Source organism: Chlorocebus sabaeus, chromosome 25, assembly GCF_047675955.1.
Source record: "Chlorocebus sabaeus isolate Y175 chromosome 25, mChlSab1.0.hap1, whole genome shotgun sequence".
Taxonomy (NCBI): domain Eukaryota; kingdom Metazoa; phylum Chordata; class Mammalia; order Primates; family Cercopithecidae; genus Chlorocebus; species Chlorocebus sabaeus.
The window spans coordinates 57,824,300-57,845,524 of NC_132928.1; the positions used below are offsets into that span (position 1 = coordinate 57,824,300).

The 21,225-nt window shown below is 36.7% G+C and overlaps 1 protein-coding gene across 7 annotated transcripts in view; it reads right to left on the minus strand.

The window, feature by feature from the left end:
- DNM3 (dynamin 3) overlaps window positions 1-21,225 on the minus strand; it is a 568,793-nt gene that overhangs the window by 530,692 nt on the left and 16,876 nt on the right. Inside the window, exon 1 of one of the 7 annotated variants that reach the window (XM_073011793.1) lies at window positions 16,566-16,668. The exons of the other annotated variants lie outside the window; for them this stretch is intronic. The gene's annotated coding sequence lies outside the window, so the exon portion shown is untranslated. Of the gene's footprint in view, window positions 1-16,565; window positions 16,669-21,225 lie in introns of those variants that run through there. 7 annotated transcript variants of the gene reach the window in all.

The following is a 21,225-nucleotide window of genomic DNA, read 5'->3' on the forward strand; positions in this document are numbered from 1 at the left end:
TCCTAGACATTGTTACACATATATTTCTCATGAAAATATTGCAGGAAACACTCTACATATTGTTTTCTAACTAACGTTGGGTTAGACTAGTTATCCTGACAGTATGTAGCATGGAAAGGAAAAATTACTTGATAGAACATTCCAGAGTATGCTATTTAACCTTTATAGACTCCTTAAATTCATTATTTATTCAACTAACGTTGCTTATGCTCCATTTGCTCTAATTAATGTTCGCTGTGCCAAAAAATAATCCCAATTAAATGCACTAACATAATCACCAGTAAGAAAAAGCTTAATTTCAAAAGATGGCTAAGTTCTAAACAGAAGAAATATAGGATTCAAGCGACAAACACATACAGATACTTGAGTCATTCCAACTGGCACATCTGACTATGCAATTACTGATTACTGGATGCTCTTCTGGATTCTCAGATAATGCAAACAAAAAAATATATTTTAAAAATCTACTTGGAGACTGTAATATATAAGGTTTACATCTGAAAATTGTTTCCTTACTCAATCAACCAGAGTCTAAGTTTGTTTTCTGGCCATCACAGGAAATAACAGAAAAGCATCTGTGGCTGATACAGCACATTGGCCAGCTCAACTTCTGTTCCAGTCTCCATATTCGCCTTCTTATGCTGCAGATGCCAGAAAACTAAAAACCTCATTTCCCAGACTTGCTCGTAACTAGCATTCTCAACACAATTTAGGTTTCACCATTAAGATGCACTTCCATAAGACCTGAATTCCAGTTTGGGTTTCACCATGAGAGGCACTTACATAAAATCTGAATTCAGAGTTAACTGCAAAAGAAGAAGCACCCAAGGTGTTGTCTTGCTAGTGCAGATCTAACAGGCAGCAGACAGCTCTGAAGCTAACAATGCTGGTAGCAGTCTGATCCCTGAATCACAGCTAAAATAGAATATTCCAGAAGACAACAGTTGCTTCGTGACTCCTGGTTGTGGTGTGATTTGAAACCAGCAGTTGGCATACAGACTTTTTCAGTTCCCAGTTTCCTAGGAGTAACAATGGAAGCAATGCCCCTGGCACTCAGTCTACTGTGCGTTTCTGGAAGCTATTCTTGGAGGCCCAGTCTAGAGTCCAGTGATTAGGTTAGTAAGCACCTAATTCCTTATGCTAAATGCTTTCGTTTTTATTATTCTATTTTTTTCTTAAATTAGAACTATTTCCATTATCTGTAACTGACTCCTAAGTGATAAAATATTAAGACAACTACTTGGAAACATTCAACTGCAAACACTTTCATGCTTTCAAATATTCAAAATAATCTAAAGTGGTGTAGATTTTCAGTGGACAGCACTAATCAAAGTACATCATGTAATTTTTAATTCTTCTCTCTGAGCAATAACAAAAAGAACCCTAGACTTTTAAAACATAGCTACTAAATACATTAAATTATTTTTCACTCAAACTTGTGATGATTTGATATTTGAAAACAATAGCAAAGGAAGAACATTCTAACTACTTCCAGCCCTTGCTTCTTTGAACAACTAAAACAGCACCTTTCATATGGCAGACCCTGAATATATGTTAGTTTTACTGAGTATGGGCAGAATAATATAAATGATTCAAACTAGTACATAAGCCAAAACATATTAGTTTTGATTTGGGAGCAGCAGATTGAATCATGAGGATGTTCCATAAAATTAAGTGCACTTCCATAACTATATACACTCTGACAGAAAAGACAGGGGACTCCATGTGGGGATTTCAGGAAATTTCTATAGGTTGGAATAATGTAATAATTTCCCACAATGACAAAGGATCTAATCAGATGGATCATTCATTCCCCCTGGTTATTTCCATTTTTTCATATAGTTTTGTTTTATATATTCAAAAAAAAAAGAAAGCTTGAGCCGGAAAAGTCAGAAATACATTCATTGAAGTAGTTGGAATCTGCTTGATGAAGGTCCCAACAGTAACCAAGTACCACTAGGAATTAAAACGATATGCTTATTCCTTAAGAGTACTAATGGTATGCCCTTTCATGTAAAAATATGATATAAAAGAAAATAAAGTTGTGGCCACCTGGCTTTCCCCTGGGTAATAAATCAAACAATCTGAGTTCACACCCATGCAGAAAAAGAAGGGAATAGATTAGGGCTTGCTTTCTCTCTGTCACTTAACACAAATCTCTCCAGTTCATGAGGGAAACAGAGGTAGTCCAGCAGAACCTTCTACAGAAACATGCTTGGTATCTGAGAGAGGTAAGCTTCAGTTACAATAATCTTTTATGAATAAATTTCCAAAAAGCCAATTTCCCAACAGATCTGAGTTTTTCCAAATTTCTAAAAAAAAAACAAAAGGAATTTTTTCTGATTATTCAATTTGTACAAAGTACCTTATTAACTGCCATGGAGAGATACAACAGAATAGGAAACAAGGTTCCTATTCCCCAGGAATTATGATCTACAGGGAGAAATGATCTCACATGTTTTTTTTTCAATCCATGTTAAAAATAATTTCATTAAAGCTTCAACAAGCTGTTAGTAATTTTCCTTTTGGGGAGTTGGAAGTCTTATCTTTAATACCTACTCTTTCATTTTTCTTAATAATTTCATGTGTTATGGTTTTAAATAAAAATTTTACTTTACTTTTAAATTATCTCAAAATCACATTTGTCAGCCAAAGACAGCATGATAGGCCACAACGACAGTGCTGAGAATCATTGTCCTAAGTACTACAGAAACTCTAAATGAGTCAACGAAGCAATACAGCTGAGCAAGTACAGATCTTCACAAAGGAACACCCACTCTCACTAGCAGCCTGCTCATAATCAGACACCGGCGTAAGTCCTAACCATGATCCAAACCTTGCAGATATGAATGAGGCAATTCACATCTTGTGAATTTGAATTCTTCAGTGTAATAGCCAAAGGTCAAGGAATTGGGTTAATGAGAACATGCCACTGGGTTGGTAACAGAGCAGCAAGTGGAGAAAAATTAAAAGCAGAGATTTTTTTTTTAACTCTCCATTGCAAGTGAGAAAGTCATGGCAATAATGCCTTCAGGCAATATAACCCCATTCTTGATGTTTCGAGGAATTTGATTACTTAGTTTATAGATTACCTATATTCTTTGGTACTTTTTGCTCTTAGTATCAGTTTTAAACTATTCCACTTATAATTAGCACCTCCATTGAGGATGGAAATAGAAAGGAGGTCAAAGTGAAACTCAAGGTAGCCCAATTTCACTACTTGACTTTCGTTGAAGTTCAACAAAAATGATTTATTGTGGAGAAGAGACTAAAATGAATGAAGTACTCACCTTAGATAAGTTCAACTTATAAACAAGTAAACTTGCAAAACATCTAAATGAGAGGTTAAGGAGAATTCTTTGCTCTAAAATAGTCTTTGCTTTATAAAATTATTTCATTTAAGAATATGTTTAACAGACATAAAATCCTTGGGTTTAAAATATTCTTTAACTTACCAACAGGTGTTTTACAGGTGTTTTAAGAACACGCCTAAAGAAAAGCTTACCTATGTTATGAGGGAAGGGAGAATGGCTAAAATTATAATTTATTCCCATGGTTTCAGGAAGTATCCTAAAGCAAAACAAAGTTCTGTGATTTAGGTTTTCAATGTTAACTTTTTCCAGTTTCACACTAGGCTCTTCTCTGCATCATTTAAGTGAGTAAATAGAAAAAATAATGTGGGCCCACAGATGAAAAAATATTACTTTCCATAACCATAAAATAGAACACAAGTATTTCACATGTTCAGATTCTCAACATGCCAGAATTAGAAGGACATGTTTGTAACTTTGCTAATAGCCTGGAACAACATTAACTTTCTAAATGAAGTCCTTGAAAAGAATTTTTAAATATGCCCCCAAACAGCAAAAACATTTTAATATAAAGTCACAGGTATTCCTATTTCAAAGTGCCACTAAAAAATTTGAGTAACAACTTTTCATCCCAAAACATGGTACTTTAGTAATAACTGTGACACACAAAATCATTGTTTTTGCTCTTTCTAGATTATAGTGAACAGATGTCATTTGTTCAACAAAGGTTTGATGGGAACCTACTGTGTGCAAGGTGTCTGCCCTGAAAGTCCCTAAGATGATCCTAATCCACTTGGAGGTTAGCCTGGAAGAAGGAAAAGATGCTCAGGAATAAATACAAAGCCACATGTACAAGTGCTCAAGAAGAGTCCAGGGGGCTGCATGAGTCAGAAGAGAAGAGATGAGATGTGGCTGGGGTTATCAAGGAGGCTTCACAACAGGTATCATTTGAACTATAACCCAAAAGACAGGAATGATAGGCCAGATTTAGGGGAGAAAAAGAAAAGAAAAATAAAGGAAAGAACATTGGAAGAAGTGAACTGTCCTTTATTTCGTTTTGACTTTTTATTTGGAAAATTACAAGCTTACATAAAGGAGGCCTAGTAGTATAATAAATCCTATATTCCAGTTCAATGGTCATCAGCCCATGGGCCATCTTGATCCATCTACTCTCTGACCACTTCATGCCCCACCCTCTGACCAGATTACTTTCAAACAAATCTAAGACATCCCATCATTTCATCAATAAATATGTAAGTATGTATCCTTAAAAGATAACTCTTTTTGGCGGGGCGCAGTGGCTCACGCCTGTAATCCCAGCACTTTGGGAGGCCGAGGGGGGCAGATCATGAGGTCAAGAGATCAAGACCATCCTGGTCAACATGGTGAAACCCCATCTCTACTAAAAATACAAAAATTAGCTGGGCACGGTGGCCGGCGCCTGTAGTCCCAGCTACTTGGGAGGCTGAGGCACGAGAATCACTTGAACCCAGGAGGCGGAGGTTGCAATGAGCCCAGATCACACCACTGCACTCCAGCCTGGTGACAGAGCAAGACTCCATCTCAAAACAAAAAAGAAAAAAGAGATAACTCTTTTCTTAGACTTGCTGGGGTATTTATTTATATCTACTTAATAAACACTGTACTAAGTGCTTTACCAATAACTCATTTAATTCTTAACACAATGCAGTAAGGTAGGTACTACTATTTTTATAATTTCACAGATAAGGAAAGTAAATTCTAGAAGGCTAATTAACTTCCCCAAGGTTGTAAGTGGCAAGGCAAGATTTGAACCAAGGTATTCAGGCTCATTCCAATGCTCTCAAACACTATGGCACACTCTATTGCCAGTAAATATTTGGTTTACTCCTTCAGATGCCAAACCTAACTTACGTGTCATTTTTACATACTATATTCCAACTCATCTTAAAAAGACAACTAAGAAAAAAAAGGTACAACAGCACAACGATTTCAATGAAATAATACTGGCTTTTTAAGTAACTTTGGTACAAACATTCAGACAAAGTAATAATGAACTCTAGAAGTGGCTGAGTAAGATGCTGGCAAGGCTGCAGAGGAAAGAGAAGGCTTACACACTGCTGGTGGGAATGTAAATTAGTTCAGCCACTGTGGAAAGCAGTTTGGATATTTCTCAAAGAACTTAAAACAGAACTACCATTTGGCCCAGCAATCCCATTACTGGGCATATACCCAAAGGAAAATAAATTGCTCTACCAAAAGGACACATGAACTCATATGTTCATCGCAGCACTATTCACAATAACAAAGACATGGAATCAACCTAGGTGCCCATCAACAGTAAATTGGATAAAGAAAATATGATAGCTATACACCATGGAATACTATGCAGCCATAAAAAAGAAACAAAATCATGTCCTTTGCAGCAACATGGATAGAGCTGGAGGCCATTATCCTAAGTGAATTAACACAGGAACAGCAAACCAAATACTGCATGTTACCTCTTATAAGTGGGAGCTAAACATTGGGTACTCATGAACATAAAGATGACAATAGCCACTGGGGGCTACTAGATGGGGGAGTAAAGGAAGGGAGAAGGGCTGAAAAATGACCTACTGGATACTATGGGTACTATGCTCACTACCTGGGTGACAGGGTCATTCAAACTCCAAACCTCAGCATCATGCAATCTACCCATGTAACAAACTTGCATATGTGCCCCCTGAATCTAAAATAAAAGTTGACATTATTTTTTTAAGTGGTTGAATAAGTACAAGAGTAGCAAGGCTACACTAATCCAGGCTCGCTAACCCTCCATGTGCATTTGCCATGTAATGAACTATATGAATATTATATTTTGATGATAAAAGCATACTAGTCTCAAATACGTGTATAAAAATCCAATTTCATAAACTCTACCACTGGATACTTTCTCACTGCAACATCTAAGCCTAAGAACTATCACAGATACTACCACTACCAAAACACTGAATTATTTTAACTTGAACCAATGCCATAATTAATTAATTTCAAGGAATATTTAACTGTTAAAAATGCTGTTTTCCCTAATTCTTTGAATTAATTAAGAAATTAAGAGATACTTAACCTAATCAACTAAACTATGCATATGTGTATATCTACACATATCCACATATGTATATATAGATGCATATATATATGCATATTAGTGACATCCCATTTTAATATCTGAGAAATTTATGTGTGTTTGTATATATGTACATGGATGTGATATCCAATTTTAAAATACAGAAAAACTACCATCTCTAATTAGGAATTGAAAAAACTTAGTTCACATTACAATAAATGTTCAAATGAGTTTCAAGGAAATAACTGTCTACCATTTACTAAATACTGTACTCTAATACATACTTCAGCTGTGGCAAGAGGCCTTCTCACATTCCTTTCCTGTGTTCGAGTGACACTTACAAGAAAAATAGAAACCACTCACTATAATAATGTCATATCAGAAAAGACTCAAAAGGTGCTTCTGGTTTGGATTAGAGTTAATCCATTAGGAAGCAAAGAAAACAGCTTCTAAAAAAGATTTGATAATATCATCAGGGATACTTATTTTATTGTCACTGAGGGGAAAAAGAAAGGGACAGTATTTTCTTACTTTGCAGAGAATGAGAAAAGAAAAAGTGCACAGTTTTTCATATGTTTTAAGTCTAATAGTTAAGAACATCAGGCATTTTCACAGTCATTTATCTTGCCATTTGAAACGTCAACTCTTGACTAAGGAGATGAAACACGATTAATGCTGTCACCTCCCTCAAGTCCTTGCTTAAATCTCACCTCCTCTTCCTGGACATGCCTGATCCCCCTTACCCTGCTTTGCCTTTCCTTCGGTCCGTGGCCCTAATAATCTTGTAATCTGCCACATAATTTACGTGTTTACTTTGAGTATTGCTTACCCATCTCCCCAGTTAAAACGTGAGTTCCTCAAGCACAGGAGTCTGTGTTTGCTTTATGGCTTTTCTTTTTTTTTTTTTTTTTTTTTTTTTGAGGCGGAGTCTCGCTCTGTCGCCCAGGCTGGAGTGCAGTGGCCGGATCTCAGCTCACTGCAAGCTCCGCCTCCCGGGTTCACGCCATTCTCCTGCCTCAGCCTCCCGAGTAGCTGGGACTACAGGCACCGCCACCGCGCCCGGCTAATTTTTGTATGGCTTTTCTTCTAGCTCTTAAAACAGTGCCTTACACACAGTAGGTGTTCAATAAATGTCTGCTGAATTCAGGGTTTTAAATAACGTTTTAAATAATAGTAATATTTTATAGCTAACATTTATGGACCACCTACTACAGGCCAGGCACCATGCTGTACCCTTCAAACCCACTAAGGGAACTCTTCAACACCCTGGGAAATACAGATCATTTTTCTGATGAGAAATGTGCTACTTACAGAGATTGGATAACTTCACAGCTAGTGAAGCTCCTTTCAAGATCTCTTCATCTTATATGATTCAACTTGACTTCTTAAAGAATAGACACTTTTATATCTTCCAAATATCCGAATCCATCTGATAACTACAATAATAAAATGTGAGTTAAAGCTAATCAAACACAAGACTCAGACCCCAAGAGTAATTATGGGATGATTCTGCTCCTCCTTCTGTCTTAATAACAACAAAATAATAATAATTTCTGTAATACTTTATAATTCATAACCCGGTTTTACAAATTTTATCAAGTTTGATCTGAACCCTTGAAAAGTACACCTGTTATCTTGCTCTTCAACTAACTCGAAAAAGCAAAAGAATATCTTGTCCAAATTGGACCTGAATTTAAAAAAAAAAAAAAAAAAACAGTTCTTCAGAAAGAAGGACCTTCTGAGTGGAAATTTCTATAACTTCCAGGGCAGACATCAACTTTCCATATTTTCTCTTACCTACAGATAGGGACTAGGAGAAAAACCATGTGATTCTGTGGACTGAGACAGAGCACAACTGGGGTCTGGCCAGCATGCTGACAGACTAGCAGGAGCATGCTCTTGGTGTCCTCATTACTAATATCTTGACTTCACTTTCCTAGGAAATGCTAATAGAAAAAGAATAAACAAACAATTTGCACCTAAGAATAGCTTATTCATTCCTACATACATTATTTTGACAATATCTAAAGTCCAATATGCCTAGCACTACAGGAGATCCAGTAAAGTATATGGCATACTTTTTCTATCCTCATAAAGTCTATCCTCATAAAGGCCAGATCTAAATATGAAAAAACAAATGATAGAGAACTACAGAAAGAAAAAAAAGGAAAAACTATTTTGGGGTGGGAGATAACAAAGAAGCTTCTTCATCTCAAAATATACTAGGCATTTGGTAATTCATTGCAAAGCCTATATAATTAATAGGATTTGAGAGTCACTTCAAATTCAACTTTCTGTTATAAAGAAGTACACTCTTAAATCCTGTTAAATTATTCTTTAAGCTCTAACTCAAATGTGATGATCTCTGTCATTTTCCCTGATCTTCCCTCAACCCTCTACAATGCTTTGTCATCTCTCAAATTCTCCCTATACACTTTATCACATTCCTTTCCTGATGGGTTATCAGCCAGCTATGTGAGCTCAATGGCCATAGCTTGTCTGCGTGGAGCCCGGCAGTCAGTAGGGGCTTAGCAATTGTTGGCTAAATTGAAAAAAAAAAAATTTACTTCCTCTTAACCCACTGAATCTATCTTTCTAGAGAAAATACATTTTGAATATTCTATTTAGCAAATAAAAACAAGACGACAACTAAAATTTTAATAGAAAAAGAGAAATTAGGATATGTAACTTATATAGTCACCAATAAAGAAATAATTTACTACCTCTTAAACCCACATAATCTAACTTTCCAGAGAAAATACATTTTAAATATTCTATTTAGCAAGTAAAAACAAAAATAAAGCAACAACTAAAATTTTAACCAAAAAAGGCAAATTAGGGTATGTAACTTACATGGTCACTAATATAGAAATAAGGCAATAGTTACTAGAGGGAAGGTGACCAATTAAAAAATTTGTGAGGATGTTTCATGGTGTTCATAGGACCAGGAATGTTAAACATCCCACAGTTCTTGGGAGAATCCTATGCACTGAACAATGATCCCACATCCTGCATGATTTTTCAGTCTTTTGCTGCACATTCATGTAGGTGAAATTATCTGGGCTGGAGCCTAATCCTGTTTTATCCAGAAACACCAGAGATTTAGGCAATGCATTGAATTTTCTGGAAATGCAACTATCATGTAAACTGAGAGAAGACTATACTTTGTTTTGTTGGGAACTTTATAAAGAGTTGTTTAGTGTTTTGAAAAATCAGGTCCCTGACAGCAACGCTCCCGGTGGAATGTGAGTTGCCAAAATAACACCCTCTGTATCCTGGGGCTCTGGGCATTGAGTACAGAGTGGTGAGCACACACATAATTGCACATCATGTCACTTGTCTCTCGACAACATGTACTGATCCCTTCCTGACCTCCCTCTCTAGCCCAATTCTTCTGACAACGTCCATTGCAAACTTTTGATTTTTACCATTTGAGATCTTTTGGAATCTTGCCTCTTCAGCACATCTTGCCTCTTTAGCCTCTTTAGTCAACCCTCTGCCCAAGTTATTCCCTGAAAACTCCAGAATTTGTCTTCAAGTGTTTATTAATACTATTCTTTCTCCAGACACACCTTCCACCTTTTTCTCTGTCTTCTCAACTTCTGTCGTGCTCTGGGGCCCATCTCAAATGATACTTCTTTCAAAAACTCTTCCTGGGTACTACCTTTCAACACAGATTATTTCCCTTTGGACTTCACATTACAAATACAGGCAGTTTGTGTTCCTGACTGTGTACAGTTTAGCATTTTATTTTTCTAGCCTTATGCTGTTTTCTTATTGTTTCATGTCTTATCTTTCCCCAGAAGTATATAATTGTGAGCTCGAGAACCACTCTAAACCTCCTTTTGATGCGTAATCTAATTTGCAAAGTGATAGGCATATAATAAGCATTCGAAAGGCTCTTACTGAAGATCAGTTCCTCACTTTTTATTTCAGGGAATTAGGGCCAACTTTTGCAGAACACAGAATAGTGCATGAGAGACTTCAGAGGTTTTTCTTTTTTTGAGATGGAGTCTCGCTCTGAGATGAGTCTCACCCAGGCTGCAGAGGCTTTTAACTGAGTAAAAGACTCCTGGTCTTCAGCTAGATCACAATGACTGTATAACCGCGTTAGTTTGTAATTGGTCTCACCTAAAATTTATCCTCAGTAATGCCCTTCTTAATGAGAACAGAGTAAGGGTCTATAAAAATTATATGTTACCCCAATTTTACTTTAAATCAGTAAGGAATATAAAAGGTAATTCGTGTCAAACAGATATTGTTATTTAATCATTTTTTCAGAATAATGGAAAATGTAATAGCAGACATGCTAGTGTTTAAATAGGTCCTGAAGCAAGCCATCAGACCTAGTTAAGACTAGTTCTTCCCTGAGCAAGGAGAGTTCTTGCCATGGCTAGTTCTTCAGTGGACATTTATGTCTTCCTAGACACTATATCTGCACTTCTGCACTCCGTCTAATGAGCCTAACTATAGCTTTACAACCCAAATGATTAGAGAAGAAAACTGAGGGTCAGATATGAGCTACTGTAATTAAAATTATAGGAATCGTCAGAACTTCCCTAATCTGAAAATTATCTTGAGTTCATGTAAAAGTTATCAGTCTCCACTTTTAACTAGATGAAGGTTAAATTAAACTCAAAGTCATTGGTCAGGATTCAATTTCTGTCCTGAGGTAGCATGATTGCCTATAAGCATTACTTCACATTTTCAAACAATAACAATAAGGCAGGGCAGTGAAATATTTTAGCAGCAATAACTCAGCATCATCTGTCAGTGAGAACTAATGATTACCCTTCATGACATGAATCTATTTGTAATTAAGTAAGTGGAAAAAGGAGAAATGAACAGCCAGAAAAATTCAGGTCAAGAGCTTAAGTTTCTATATGGACATTAGCACAGGAAAAACCTGATTAGTATAACTAGAGAAGAGGAATTCTAGGGTAAAACAGCACAATTCTACAGCTAATCGTAACTGACAGATATAACTACCTTCTTTCCTTATGAGGAAATGCTTTTGGAGAGACACACTCAAGCAAGACTGAAAATCACACAGTGGAGATCTCGGGGAAATCTGAACTCTGCTAAGATCCTATGTGGCTGAGCTGTAAGCAAGTAGCCCACAGCTCCTCAGGCATGGGGAGGGCAGCACTAGATGGGGAGGGCAAAGGAAACAGCACTTGGGCTCTGTGCCAGGTGTTTTCACATACCTTAATTCAGAGTGGAAAGCAATTATTTGTATCCAAAAGCATTCATAAAATGGGTTTCTCCAAAAAAACCAAACACATGATGTTTAGATACACAGCCTTATAAAAGCACATGCAGGAACAATTAGCTCTGCAATTGTAGTTTAAGAAATTGTACAGGCCAGGCGCAGTGGCTCATGCCTATAATCCCAGCACTTTGGGAGACTGAGGCAGGTGGATCACCTGAGGTCAGGAGTTCGAGACCAGCCTGACCAACATGGAGAAACCCTGTCTCTACTAAAAATACAAAATCAGCCGGGCGTGGTGGCGCATGCCTGTAATCCCAGCTACTGCAGAGGATGAGGCAGGAGAATTGCTTGAACCCAGGAGGCAGAGGTTGCAGTGAGCCGAGATTGTACCACTGCACTCCAGCCTGGGTGACAGCGTAATACTCCATCTCAAAAAAAAAAAAAAAAAGAATGGAAAAAAGAAAAAAGAAAAAAGAAAAAAAGAAATTGTACAAAGGACACCAGAAGCATCTTTTGTTCCTTCTCACACCACAACTGCTCAATGAATGTACAAGGGTACACCAAAAATTAAGTTTTTCAATAGAGAGGTTCATCCCTGCTGGATAGCACAAGCCAGAGTTGCCAGAAGGTACTAACTTAGAAGACAGTCAATTCTCCTTTCTTCCTGCCTGAAAAATTGTCTAAGCTGTGACATCTCCAACTCAATTATGCATGGCTGTGAAGATGCCATTAAATAGGTGGTTTGAACATTTCAAATAGAACTGGCATGAAGCTATTTCTTGCTCAAAAATTTCCACTTATTCACGCAATGCGCAGATTGCAGTGTCAAGGTTGAAAACAGGAAAAATCACTTGGCTGGGTACCAAGTATTTGAGGGCAGTTCAGTTTCTGCCTCTTGGCCTGAGCAGACCACAGAGAAGATGAATGCCTGGCATGCCAGGAGCTGTGTGCGGGACACCTCTTGTCACCCTTATCAGGGAGGGTAGGACCCAGGGCTTGACCAAAGAATTCCCAAACTGATTACCCCAAGAGATCCTGTCTCTTAGAAAATAACACTCACTCAAGCAAGAAGCATCCTTTTGAGAAATGCTTCACCACCAATATTCTTAGTAGCATGGGGGATGACAATGGGTAGAAAAACACAGATAACAATTGTGAGCTGAAGGAAGATTCATAAAGAGTTGGACTCAATGTGAAGCAGTTTACCAATTTATTTCATTTATATCTTACAGTGTATATACCCATAAGAGTGGCATATGATACAAATCTTTCTACAACCCAAGAGCTTTTCCACTAACTATAAAACAAAAATGTTAAGTGATAAGAAAGTATCTTAGTTTAATTAACAATGATTTTCTTTTTCTTTCTTAGCTGTATATAAAATAATGCTGCATCTTAAGTTTGTGACATCTTTGATGGGTAAAATATGGTAGGTTATGGTAAATACAGAACCTATATATGTGATACATGACCAAAGGTACCACTGAAGTAAAACCCACAAATGCCAAATAATTGGATGATGGGGATGTTTTTGACACTCAGTTCATGTGAGTTTGGAACCTATTAAAAATGTCCAAAGTGGATAATAAATACGATGAATAATAAATATTATTCCACAAAGAGATTATATTTAAATAAAAGTAGATCCAAAGGAGGTATGGAAAAATTTATGAGTGGCAATACTATAAATATACAAAAACTAGTTTGGGTGCCTCCAACCTTAGCATAGAGTTAATATCTGAAAGAAAAACAATGTGTCCCGCGTCTCCCCATGGCATGCCACTTGGCTATTAGCAGAAGAATCACGGACTAGATAAACCAGTGATGCAGCCTACAGGAGACTATTGCAGATGTGACTTCATATCCCAAATATATGAGGTTTCAAGCATGAACAGTCATATTAAAATACAATTTTTTAGTGAAATAAAGCAATCACGGAGGGACAAGAAGCAGAGTATTCCTCAACTACTTAACCAGTAGCCGTTTTCACAATGGATTAGCCAGAATTATATCAAATTTCAAAAGCAATCACCTCTAACATAGACACAAATTTTCTTCAAATCAGTTCAAAGGCTGACCTTCAGCTCCTTTATCCTTTAGGGAGCCCTGCCCTAAAGGCCACACTCCTATCCCTGTCCTAAGTGTTCCAGGCTCTTCTCTACATGCTGTGTGGAGTTCCTGCTGACTTCAAAGGCTGAACTCCATGTGTGGTTACACACGTCACTTAAAAGTTTAAAAACATTTAGCCTTTGTTGGAACCTTATGTGCACCTAAACTTTTAAAATAAGACCTAAAAGCAGCTTTTAAAACAAGAACCTAAAAGTACAACTGAGTGTGACTGCTTTGACAGTGATAACTACCTCTCATGATCTATGGGCCATCTCAGCACGCTGACCATGTAGAATACCTACTATGTGACAGTTATAATGTGGCATGCCTAAAGACCTAAGGACCCAGATAACATGATGCTATAGAAGCTTATAATAAAATGGGGCATATGAAATAATTTATATTTAAAACATCCATACATTCTATTTGAAAAGTATGAGTAAGGGTTATAAAAAAAAAAAAAGCATATGGACAAAAGAAAAATTAATTTAAACTTGAAAATTAGAAAAACTTTATAGAGGAAGTAATATGTCAACTTCAACTTACCAATTCTTCTATGTAAGTCTATGAGATCTTTGAGGGAAAAAATAATTATCCTCATCTTTGGAACCACAGTAGTTGGCACAATTCTTAGGCATGTAGCAAACACTCAGTACAGATTTGATGGATTCAACTGAAACAGGAAGAATAGAAGGAGCAAAAGCATTCTAGATGGAGGGAAAGGTATGAGTGATGACACAAAGGAGAGAAAGTACAAGGACTGTTTCAGAGAACGGCTACCTATGATGTATAAAGGAAATGGAAAATTATGCTGGGAAGTAGTTGGTGGCCAGATCATTAAAAGCTTTTAAAGTTATTCCAAGAAGTTAGGATTGTATTGTGTAGGGAAAGGGAGTGATTAGAGTTTGCGAGAATTCTAGCAAGAGTATGTAGAATGACTAAGGTGGGGGTTGATGCTGGAAGAACTGATGCTATTAAATAAGTTATTAGGATAAATCAGGCAAGAGGAAAGCTCTGAGCTGGGACAACAGCAACAGAAATGGAAGGGCGCCAACAGAGAGCAAAGGCACCACTCAAGTAGAACACACAAAATATAGTAGATGTGGGGAAAGGAAAGATGAAGAAAATATGAAAGCTCCAAGGTTTGTTGATTAAGAGAATACACAGAGGAAATGGCCTCTCTGGGGAAGATGCTGAATCCATTAGTAAAAGTATGAGTATTTACATTGAAATCTCAACATGGATCTGAAAATGTAGGAAAGGGATCCAGACTCAAGATCCAAGCTAAACCCTGCTAAGCCCACCCAGTTAAACCCTGATGAGAAGTGAGATCGCAGAGAAAGGAAACTACTGTATTTGCTGTTATAAAATATGAGAAATTGTTTTTTACTCACCTCTAAAGGAATGTGTATGAATAAAAATGTTTCTTAATCCTTGAAGATAACAAAACTGTCTAAGTGATCATATTTCACTTTTTCCCCTAATGGGGCATTTACATGTGTTTAATCCTATTATTAGGTCAATATTTAGGTTTGGGGATTTTTCATTCTCCATGTCTTGGTTTTGTCTTACTTTTTTTCTCTTGGTCCTGCCTCTTCAGTTCTTTTCTCATTCTTTTTTTTTTTTTTTTTTTTTTTTGAGACAGGGTCTCGCTCTGTCACCCAGGCTGGAGTGCAGTGGTATGATCACTGCTCACTGCAGCCTCAACCTCCCAGTCTCAAGAGATCCTCCAGTCCCAGCCTCTCAAGTACTGGGAGTACAGGCATGCACCACTATACCTGGCTAATTCTTGTATTTTTTTGTAGAGATGAGGTTTCACCATGTTGCCCAGGCTTGTCTGGAACTCCTGGGCTCAAGCGATCTGCCTGCCTCAGCCTCCCAGAGTACTGGGGTTACAGGCATAAGCTACCACACCCAGCCCTGCCTCTTCACTTCTGTTTTACTTTATTGTTTTATTTTAAATGTCCAATAATTCTATAAATAGTTATAGAAAAGAATGAATGAATAAATGAATACAGTTTGTAAGAAGCCACCTCAATTCCTTTGCAGAAAAGCAAGACATAAATAAATTTAAATTTAAAAATAATTTCATTTGCAGAGAAGATAACTTCTTATGAACTACAAGAATGTCTCTGTGCAATTAAGAAAACCCACTAGATTTTAAATAAGTCTGTATTTTAAAAGGCAAATTAATGAATGATTAATTTCATTACAAAACAATTTAGCCTCACAAAAAGATTCTCATTCTAAATTTGGAACTCCAAGCTATACAATTAGTTTTTTTAATTTAAGCAAGAATTAGAAAATGTTTGGCAAGCAAAACTGAAGATTAACGCATTACTAACATAATAATGTAAATCAATAATAAAACACTATTTATAAATATTCAATCTATATAAAAATTTTTGAGGGAATTTACTGAAAAAAGCAAGCCACACAACGACAATTCCACAATAAGTGTTGTGCTCATTCCAAACAGAGGTGTCTGTTGCATATTTATGAACTATGATCTCTTTATGCTTCTCTTGGTTCCTGCCTAATAGGAAAGCCCCTTTTTCTAAGCTCAGGGGCCTACACTTAACACACTATGCTTCCACAAGTCCTGTCTGTTCTATAGACAACTGGCAGTTTGTCCTCTAGGCTGGCAAGCCTTATCATGAGCTCTGTTAGCTTCTTTTAACCAGTTACCAGGTCTTGTCCTCCTTACTGGCAGAGTTCCTTAATGTTCAGGCAGCTGGAGACCTTAATGAAAAATATGTACGGTAGATCGGAATATATATATTTTTTTTCCTTCTATACCAAATGTGTTCTTCCACTCACTACCCACAGGTCCAAACCAGGAAATTACCTTTTGGAAAAGCAGGCTTCAGTTATAGGTTTTTGTAATTCGTCTTAAATGGTATGCCAAGAAAATGCAGCATTTTAAATACAGCAGGTGTCCTTGCAATCCCTGCAATGAAAGCAATCTCTCAGCCACGTTTTGCTACATGCAGATCTTCACTTAAGTACTATTTTTAAATGATCATTTATTGATGAGTATATTAGACATTTAAAACCCACTTTTTAGACTATGCAAAGGGAATTGAGATGATGTTTATTGACTCCATTCTGCAGATGAGTAAATAAACCAAGAAAGCCACATAAATTTTAAAGTCCTTGGCATTTTGCACATACAGCCCAGAGTCTCTGGATAACTATTCTGTGTTCAAAGAGCTCATTCATTCAATAAGGCTCATACTAAGTATCTCCAGTTTTTCAACACATATTTAGTAAGTACCTTCTACCTGTGGGCTTAGTGAAGGCTTTCAAGGAGAGATGATAGCTAGGTCTTGTAAGTAGAGTTAGACTGGCAACGGGGAACCCAAAGAGCCTTCCATGTAGAGGGGAACATGTGTAACGCTACAGAGACAGGAAAGGGCTTGCTGCATTCTAGGAACCTGAGTTGTTCAGCAGGACTACATACCCCAGTGCATAGAAGGAGAAGGAGAGAACAGACATAAAGGCAGATGGCAGATCATGAAGGAAACTCTACAGCATGCTAAGAAGCTGGGTAATGGGGATTTTAGCAGTAGAGTGGTTGGATAAAACATGCATTTTAGAAAATTATGTAACTGTTGTTGACTTATGAAAAGGGAAATTTCATAAATATTTTGAATATATTTCTCTACTAAGTTCACATTCCCATTTCCTCGAATAGTCTTTGTATACCTTTTCCTGTTTTTCTGCCCCTCCCTCTGCTTCCTACCCTACCATCAGCTGATGCTATCACTTCATCAAACTGGAGCTTCCCTACATTCCCCACCAAATCTATACACCCTTCTTGTCTGCACCAGCTTCTTTACCTTTCAGTTACAGTGGATAAGATACCCCTACTCCTCTGTGGGAGTCCCACCTCACAATACTTTCTCAAGCATGTCCTACCTCTCTCTCCTGCCTTTCTGTACTTTGTCATCTGTATCTTCTTCTTGGTCTTACCTTACTTCTTGGGTCTTACTTCTGGGTCATTCCCACTAGCAAACAAAAATGCTTTAATATCTCCCATCAAAAAAAGCATCCCCTTTGAATGTTATGTATTGTTTTTAAAAAACAAAAAAGAAGCACACACTCCTTTGCCCTACACTCTCCTCCAACTTCTCAGAAGAGTTATCTACACACTCTGTCCCCATTTACTCACCTCTCATTTCCTCAACCCACTCCAGTCAGGCTTCCCAATTCCTACCACTCCGATGAAAGTACTCTTTTCTCTCAGTTCGAAAGAGTCTCTAGATTCTTTCTACTTCTTTGGCCTCTCCTTCTTGGGCTCCTTTGCAGGTTCCTTCTTCTACTGCTTCTCTTTCCCTTCTTTCATATACTCTCCCTCAAAGTGATTTAACTCTGTACTAAGGTTTTCTTTTAATTGAGATATAATTTAAAGATCATAAAAGTTACCCTTTGGAAGTGTAATTTGGTAATTTTTTAGTATATTCATGATATTATAAAACACCGTCTCTATTTAATTCCAGAACATTTTTATCACCCAAGAAAAATTCCATACCCATTACCAGTCATTCTCTATTACTTCCTCTCCCTAGGCCCTGGCAAACACCAATCTGCTTTCTGTCTCTACTGTATACATTTCATATAAATGGAATAATATATTCTGTGGCCTCTTGCATTGACTTCTTTCACTTAGTATATAATGTTTTTGAGATTTATTCATGTTGTAGCATGCATGTATCAGTACTTAATTCCCTTTTATGGTTGAATAATACTCTATTGTATTCAATGTATGTCACATTTTGTTTATTCTTTGATCAATTGATGGGCATTTGGGTGTTTCCACCTTTGGGCTATTATGAACAATGCTACTATAAACATTTATGCACAAGTTTTTGCATGTACATATTTGTGTTTTAATTTGTCTTCAACATGAATCTAGGAGTTGAATTGCTTTGTATAACATTAAGATAACTATGTTTAACTTTTGAGGAGTTTGCCAAACTGTTTTCCAAAGTGTCTGTACAATCTGACACTCCCACCAGTAACGTATGAGTGTTCCAATTTCTCCACATCCTCACCAGCAGTTGTTACTATCCATCCTCTTTATCATAGCCATCCTAGTGAGATACCTGGTGGCATATCATTGCATTTTAATTTGCTTCCCTACTGACTACTGATGTTGAGCATCTTTCCATGTGCATATTAGATATTTATACATTCTTTAGAAAATCAAGTCTTCTATTTTTTTAATTGGGTTGTCTTTTTATTGTTGTATTATAAGAGTTCCTTATAACATATATAATTTGCAAAATTTTCCCCCCATTCTCTGGGTTATCTTTTTACATCCTTAATAGTGTCCCTTGAAGCACAAAAGTTTTTAATTTTGATGCTGTTCAGTTTAACAATTTTTTATTTTGTCACTTATGCTTTGGGTATCATAGCTAAGAAACTACTGTCTAATCTAAAATCGCCAAGATTTCTTCTAAGAATTTTGTAGCTTCAGCTCTTACATTTAGGTCTTTGATCCATTTTGAGTTAATCTGTATATATGATGTGAGGTAGGGGCCTCAATGTATTCTTTTGCACATGGATATACTGCTATCCCAGTACCATTTGTTGAAAAGGCTAGTCTTTCCTCCATTGAATTGTCTTGGTACTCTCATTAAAAATCAATTGACCAGGAATGTAACAGTTTATTTCTAGACTCTCAAGTCTATTCCATTCATTTAGTATGTGAATCTTCACACCAGTATTACACAGATTTGTAGTAAGTTTTGGAACTGGGAAGTGTGAGTCCTTCAAATTAATTGTTTTGTTTTGCTTTCAACATTGTTTTGGCCATTCTGAATCCTACGCAACCCCATAAAAATTTTAAGATCAGTTTGTCAATTTCTGCAAAAATGGCACCTGGAATTTTAACAGAAATTTCATTGAGTCTGCAGATTGACTTGAGGTGTACTGCCATTTTAACACTTAAGTTTTCAAGTTCGTGAACATAGGATATCCTTCCATTTTAGTTGGTCTTCTTTAATTTTTTTCAATGATGTTGCATAGTTTTTGGTGTACAGTCTTAAGGTTTTAAATACCAATGATATATTGACAAGTACTGATTAACATCTTCAGTTAAACTCTCCTCTGTGTGCGAGGCTCTTATATCCAACCACCTGCATACCTTACAGGCTCTAACATGTCCAAATCCATACCCTAGATGTTCAACTCCCAACTTTTTTCTCAGACTTCCAACTATACCAGTCACAAGTCAAAAGCTTGAGAGTCATTTTTCATTCTTCCCTTCCCCATCTAGTCCATCAGCAAGTCATGATGACTCTACTTCCAAAACATTTGTAGACTCTTTACACTTCTTTCCATTTCCACTGCCACTCCCTAAACAAAGATATCATTATCACCCACCTAGACAACTGCAAAAGATTCCTAACCCATCTCTCTGCTGCTACTTTGTCTGCCTCCCATTCATTATCATCACAACATCTAGTGCAATGCAAGTCTAATGGAAATATAAAATAAGCCATGCAAATAATTTTAAATGTTCTAATAGCCACATTACAAAAAGTAAAAATAAGCAAGTAAAATTAAACAATACATTTTATTTAGCCCAATTTCTCCAAATTATATCATTTCAATATGTATTAATAATCAATATAAAATCATTAATAAGACAGTTTGTATTCTTTTTCATAGCAAATCTCTGAAATTTCATGAGTATTTTACACTTAGAGCACATCTCAACTTGGATGCTAAAATTTTTATCAGAAATATCTGATCTATATTTAAAGTTCACAAAATTTATAGTTGGAAAAAGTAGCTTCATGTGCCAAAACATACTTAACTGAATTCATTACGTTTTTAAATGTAGGTTTAAAGTAATTAAAATTAAATTGGAAATTCAGTTTATCAGTAGCATTAGTTACAATAGCTACATGGGGTAGTGACTATTGTCTTGAAAAGCACTGACCTAGAGTAATCTTTCTCTAATGTAAATCAGATTACATAACTAACCTGATTAAAATCCTTCCTTCAGTCACTTACCATAGCACTCTGGATAAAATCTATTTTTGGCACCAACAGAGCCTACCTAAACTTCCCTCTGCTATCTTTCCTTGCTATAATTCTCCCTCTCGACTGAGCTCTGGAGACACTGACTTACCTTAAGTTCCTCCAACACACAGACTTCTGTGACCCCTGAAAGTCTTAGCACATACTATTCCTTCTGCAAGGAATACTTTTTACTAGCTCTTCTTATGACTGATTCCTTGTCCTTCAGCTGAAATGTCATCTAATCAGACTGACTTCCCTGACCAACTGATAAATACGTCCCTCTCTGCCATGTTCTATCACTATCCTGATCATTCCTGTCATGGCATCCATACTGATTTATAATTACACATTTGTATTAGTTTATTATATGTCTCTTCATTAGACTGCAAGCTCTGAAATGACAAGGAGTGTGCTTTTTCACTTATTACTGTATTTCTGGTGCTTAAGACAGTGCCTGGCACACAGTGGGTGTT